The sequence below is a fragment of the Gobio gobio genome (assembly GCF_949357685.1).
Source record: "Gobio gobio genome assembly, chromosome: 10".
Classification (NCBI taxonomy): Eukaryota; Metazoa; Chordata; class Actinopteri; order Cypriniformes; family Gobionidae; genus Gobio; species Gobio gobio.
The window spans coordinates 40,495,056-40,501,805 of record NC_137116.1 but is presented as its reverse complement, the minus strand read 5'-3'; positions in this window follow the sequence as shown (position 1 = coordinate 40,501,805).

Here is a 6,750-nt window from a genome sequence, read left to right as displayed (position 1 = left end):
AAAAAAAACATTGAAACACATATAGTCTGTGGTGGTGGTGGTGGTGTACAATGACTTTTTATTTTTCAAAAGTCGGGGGATAGTACGATTAAAAAAAAGGTTTTTGAAAGAAATCTCATGCTCAACAAAGCTGCATTTATTTGATTTTAATTAGATATTTATTTAAATTTAAAAACAGTAATATTGTGAAATAATATTACAATTACAACTACAAATACTTAAAAATAGCCATTTTTGTAACATTAATGTCTTGATTGTCTCTTTTGATCAGTTTAATGTGTCCTGCTGAATAAAAGTATTAATTTCTTTAAAATGAAAGTTAGTGACCACAAACTTTTTAAATATACTGTAAATTCAGACCAATCGAAAAAATATATTGAAAGTGTTTACAATCAAAGAGAAGACCTGGTCATTTGAACAATGAAGGACACGCATATGAAACAGAATGTGATAAATCCCAAATTAGAAATGTTCTGAGAGTTCATCTAGATGCACATACAGAAAGCCTCTCTAATCAACCGTAGAGATACAATCTCGGGTTGGGAAAAAAAAGTGAAGTGTGTTTACAGAGAGTAAAAACTGCCTCAGTTTGTTCAGTCACATTTTCCACACCTTGTGACATGAAGATGGCGACTTCCACCCCGGGGCCTCGGGTTTGGTGAAGCACCTGATCCACAAAATGGCGGGGGACAATCAGATAGTCTCTGACAAAAGGTTAACAATCGGGTCAGCTGCAAACATGTGCCACTACAGATGTCCTTTCAGATTTTGTACTTCTCCACCCACTCCCAAATAAGATATAAATACTGCTGTTATTATTTTTATTTCATAGATGTGATGAAGATTGTATACTACACCTGCTGGCTGTTTCACTCATTAGCAGGTTTCACATCAGATGATATTGGTAAAATTCTCTGATATTGAGGTAATAGCAATTCATATCTCTCATTGCATGGACCACAAGAAAGTTCAGCTGGCTCAAAAACAGAATGGTTGCGTATGCTAAATATCTGAAAGAGAGTTTGAGAAGATGTAGTGTAAGATGCATAGGCCTACATTCCTTGTTTTGTATACACAATTATATATATAAAGATTTGGACATGGTACACTTTTTTTTTTAAGTACCTTGACGCTGTACAGTACCACCACATAACTTTAAGGAATTGTAAGTTAAGGAAGTTTGAAAGCCTTTTTGTATCAAGTTTGTAACATGAAGTTTGTCTGAGATACTTTTCAATTTCTGCCACAGAATGAAATTCTCAACAGTCTCCTGCATTATTAAAATAAGCTGTTTTGTTTCTTTGTCGTTCTTGTGATGCAGACAAGTCTCCTCTCACTGTCAATGGCCTTCTGTTTATGGGTAAACTCCTGTGTCAGTGCAGTGTGAGATCGGTTGTGTTTTGCCATAAGCAGAATAAGCTTGTTGTGGCCTCAGCATACAACAGTAAAGTTAATGTCCATATAACCAACTTCGTTGTTGCTATTTTGGTGGTAGCTGTTTTGAGAGTTGGAGGTGAAAGGCAGTAAAGACACAAGGTTTCTAATTTTCCCTTGTAATGACATTAGTGCTAGCTGCGGTTTTGATAAAATAGAGAGGAGAGAAAAGCACACTGGGTCACAAAGCAACTAAAAAACGGAAAAATTAATTGCGGCGCAATCTTAATTATACAAGCAGTATACCCTTTAAAAATGTGGGGTCAGTAGGATTTTTAGTAACTTTATTTAGCAAGGATGTATTAAGTTGATCAGTTTACTTCCTTAAATTTACTAGAATCCTAAAAAAAAAGGTATCATGGTTTCCACAAAAATATTAAGCAGCACAACTGTTTTCAACATTGATAATAAGAGAATGTTTCTTGAGCATCAAATCAGCATTATAAAGTTTTCAGAAGGATCATGTGACACTGAAGACTGGAGTAATGATGCTGAAAATTCAGCTTTACCATCACAGAAATAAATTACATTTTAAAACACATTACAATATAATACATTTCTCTTAACACTTCTTTCAAAAACATGAAAAAAATCGTACAGACCCCAATATAGTGCCTAGTGTATATGTATGTATATATATATATATATATATATATATATATATATATATATATATATATATATATATATATATATATATACACCGATCAGGCGTAACATTATAACCACTGACTGGTTAAGTTAATAACACTGATTATCTCTTCATCACGGCACCTGTTAGTGGGTGGGATATATTAGGCAGCAAGTGAACATTTTGTCCTTAAAGTTGATGTGTTAAGAAGCAGGAAAAATGGGCAAGCATAAGGATTTGAGCGAGTTTGACAGGCCAAATTGTGATAGCTAGATGACTGGGTCAGATCATCTCCAAAACTGCAGCACTTGTGGGGTGTTCCCGGTCTGCAGTGGTCAGTATCTATCAAAAGTGGTCCACTGAAGGAACAGTGGTGAACCGGCGACAGGGTCATGGGCGGCCAAGGCTCATTGAGGCACGTGGGGAGCGAAGGCTGGCCCGTGTGGTCCGATCAAACAGACTGGCTACTGAAGCTCAAATTGCTCAAGAAGTTAATGCTGGTTCTGATAGAAAGATCATAGGGGGCTGCATAGCCACAGACCAGTAAGGGTGCCCATGCTGACCCCTGTCCACCGCCAAAAGTGCCAACAGTGGGCACGTGAGCATCAGAACTGAACCACGGAGCAATGGAAGAAGGTGGCCGGGTCTGATGAATCACGTTTTCTTTTACATCACGTGGATGACCGGGTGCGTGTGTGTCGCTTACCTGGGGAACACATGGCATCAGGATGCACTATGGGAAGAAGGCAAGCCGGCGGAGGCTATGTGATGCTTTTGGCAATGTTCTGCTGGGAAACCTTGGATTCTGCCATCCATGTGGATGTTACTTTTGCATGTACCACCTACCTAAGCACTGTTGCAGACCATGCACACCCTTTCATGGAAACGGTATTCCCTGGTGGCTGTGGCCTCTTTCAGCAGGATAATGCACCCTGCCATAAAGCAAAGATGGTCCAGGAATGGTTTGAGGAGCATAGCAACGAGTTTGAGGTGTTGACTTGGCCGAGCATCGGTGGGATGTGCTGAACAAACAATTCCGATCCATGGAGGCCCCACCTCGCAATTTACAGGACTTAAAGGATCTGCTGCTAACATATTGGTGCCAGATACCACAGCACGCCATCATTTTGCCAGCAAAAGGGGGACCAACACAATATTAGGAAGGTCATAATGTTATGCCTGATCGGTGTGTGTATTTATATATATATATATATATATATATATATATATATATATATATATATATATATATATATATATATATGCACACACAAACACTTGTGTGTAAACATTCACGCAGACACACTCGTGTGCACAAACAGGCATCAGTGCGACTCACATCAATGTACTTTGATGTTTGGTAAGAGGGAGGCCCCTAGTGGTGAAGTTCAAACAACCTGACCTTTTAGCTCTGCTGAGAGATGAAGGTGTTGGGAGCTTTGTGAAGTCATTTGCAGCACTGGGGGAGGTTGCTCCTCGATGCTGATTAAAGATCATTTTGTGTGTTCCCTCATATATCGCTCCACCCAGAGAGTTTTAAATAGTTTGTTTTTTGGATTGTACTACAAAAGATAATGGCTTCATTACAATCACTATTCCAACAGAACTGAAATTCTGGTATAGTACCAGAATAGATTAATAAATAATCAGTAGCCAGATTTCGTGTGATCTTAGACAGGGGTGGGGGATTAATTAATGGATCCCAGTTCAAATGGCCTTAAAAGTCTTTCTATGAATAAAGCAATTCAGCTCATTTTGGGATATGCATATGTGTAAAAGTATCAGTATATTGGATTTGATGCCAGCTATAGGAACATTCCCTGTTCTTAAATCCGAGATCCACAGTGAGACTAAACAAATCCAGACTCAGCTCAACTGTGATTTAGTGGCGGAACACAGGCTTTATTCTCAACCACTGTGGGACTTGGTGTTTCCATGGTAACTTATCCTCTGTGACATTTCTCTGGCTAAGGGAGTGTGTTCATGAGCAAAAGACCCTTATCATAACCTGCTGCATAACTTTACAAAGCAACAATGCAGAAGTTTGTCTCTCTGTCGATAAACATGCACTGAGATGGCATGGTAGTTTGTATTTTAAAATGATTCAAATTTTAAACAAAAGTCTTACTAAACTATCCTGTTGGTTACAATCAGAACAGTTTTTAAAGGCAAATGGTTAAATAACTAAAATGTTACATTTTGCAGCGATTGAATCATTTTGCGAAATGTCATATCTGTGGGGGCGCTCTTGCATAGAATATTGTGTAGACCCTTGATCCAAACATCTTAAAGGGCTAGTTCACCCAAAAATGAAAATGCTGTCATTAAGTACCCACCCTTATGTCTGTCCAAACCTGTAAGACTTTTGTTTATCTTCGGAACACAAATGAAGATCTTTTTGATGAAATCTGAGAGCTTTCTTAATCAAGTTAAACAAGAGATCACACATCAAAAGTACACTGGCTCACCCATCAGTTGTGGAAAAAAGAAGCTCAAGCAAGTTCGCTTGATGTGCGACAACCAACGAGGTTCATTCTTGTGTGTTACGCAGCACTTATGAGCTTCCGCAAGAACCAATGAGGTTAATTCTCGTGTTAAAGGGGTACTTCAGCGCTGGGAAGATGAATGTGTATTTAAACTGGGTCATTTGGGACCAAGAGTGGTCTTGTGCGTGTTGCCCACTTGGGTCCTACCTAGTGGCAAGTGCAATCCAACATGAAATCCATCTGGGCAGTTAACATGGGGCCATTATGGAACTCGCGGACAATCCTATATGGGGCCTATTTTTCAGCCCATTTCATACCCATATGGGCCCCACATACAAATGTTGGCTGGGTTTATGTAGTAGAAATGTGAAATTATTTTTGAATTTGGTGCCTTCTAGACTGAGAAAAGACAGAAAATGTACTTTTGTCTCATGTGGATGAAAGACAACAACTCCCAGAATGCACTTGCTTCGCTGGCCAACGAGGCCACTCCCAAAGCCACGGCCACTGGTTATCACCATAGACAGTAAAAGAAATGGACAGAGCGACCTCATAGACTTCAACGGAGAGAATTGAAGTCGGATAGAAGCACTCACTTCCTGATGACTGAGCGTACTGCGCAGCCTCAGACTGAGCTTGACGACGTAGATGTGACGTGATCAGCCTGTCCGACAGTGGCAAGTCTTCTAGTAGTTGTGCAAAGTGAAATCTGAATCACCGAATCTTGCAGAGACAGAGAGGGTGAGCAGGAGCAACTTTTGATGAATGAAGCAGGATCTGCAACATCTCTATCTGCGTTTATGCCTCCATGTCCCCCCGATTGCCTCATAGACAGTAAAAGATTGCCTACGAGCTTCTCCTCGGGTCTATACGGTAATTTGCTCAACAGCGCGACACAGTCGCGTGGTTATGACGCAATCGTTAGCCTATATTTTACAAAAACAGCTTAAACGGGGTTGATAGTGTAAGATACAAGGTAAAGGAGCCTTTTATACATTGTCGTGTTTGTTTAGAAATAAACAATGGGCGAATGGAGTCTTTAAACGCCTCAGATGTAAAGATATTCACTGTCAAAGTGAGGCCAAAATGAATGGGAGTCAATGGGATTCTAACAGCAGGTGATGGCTTGGTTCGCAATGTCCGCGCCTATGGGAGGTACGGTTTCCGGGGGCTGGATTACCCCCTTGGTTATCACTTGCCCACCATGACACCTCCCCCACCGTCGTTTTGATTTTCATAGTAATAAAATCATTTCGTTCAGTTAGAGAACAGACACTACAATTAAAAACTGAACGTGTCTTTTCAATTAAAAATGTGAGTGAGCCGAACGGCACAAATGCAGCAGGAGTCAGATTTCATTCATCACGAGAGCGAAGAGCTGAGGTAAGCGCGGCAATCATTCACGACGTTTGTCCAGTCTGGCGTGTTTTCAGTTCATGCCTATGGAAGCTTAACTTTCATAGGAATTCATCCTATGAGCGGCCGTACGCATTTACATTCTGTGAGTGAGATCCCACCCCTATGGGCGGGTTGAAAACATGCATAACTAGCTCCTTCTACTGGCTGTAGTCTCTAGCCTCTGGCCAAAAAATCCTCAGATGATGCAAAATTACGATATTTGCGTCATCTGAGGATTTTTTCGAGAAATAAAATGTATAATTCTCTCGTCTCAAAGGGACATGAGGGGGGAAAGTATACTACCGGGTTTCTACTGATACAAAGCTTAATACTTATCGCTGAAGTAACCCTTTAAGTTTTCTGTACTTCCATAGCCAGCCTACGCAACTACCACTTCAATCAGATCACACATCAAAAGTACACTGGCTCACACATCAGTTGTGGTAAACGGAAGCTCAAGCAAATTCGCTTGACGTGCAAGAACCAATGAGGTCCATTCTCGTGTGTTACGCAGCACGTTAGAGCTTCCGCAAGAACCAATGAGGTCCATTCTCGTGTGTTACGCAGCACATTAGAGCTTCCGCAAGAACCAATGAGGTTCATTCTCGTGTGTTACGCAGCACATTAGAGCTTCCGCAAGAACCAATGAGGTTCATTCTCTCGTGTTACACAGCACGTTTCATTTGAGCTTCCGCAAGAACCTATGAGGTTTTTTCTTGCGTGTCAAGCAATTTTGGTTATGTTCGCTGATCAGTGTATGTGAATAAAAGCCTAAATTCAACCTGTTCGTCATATAAAGCA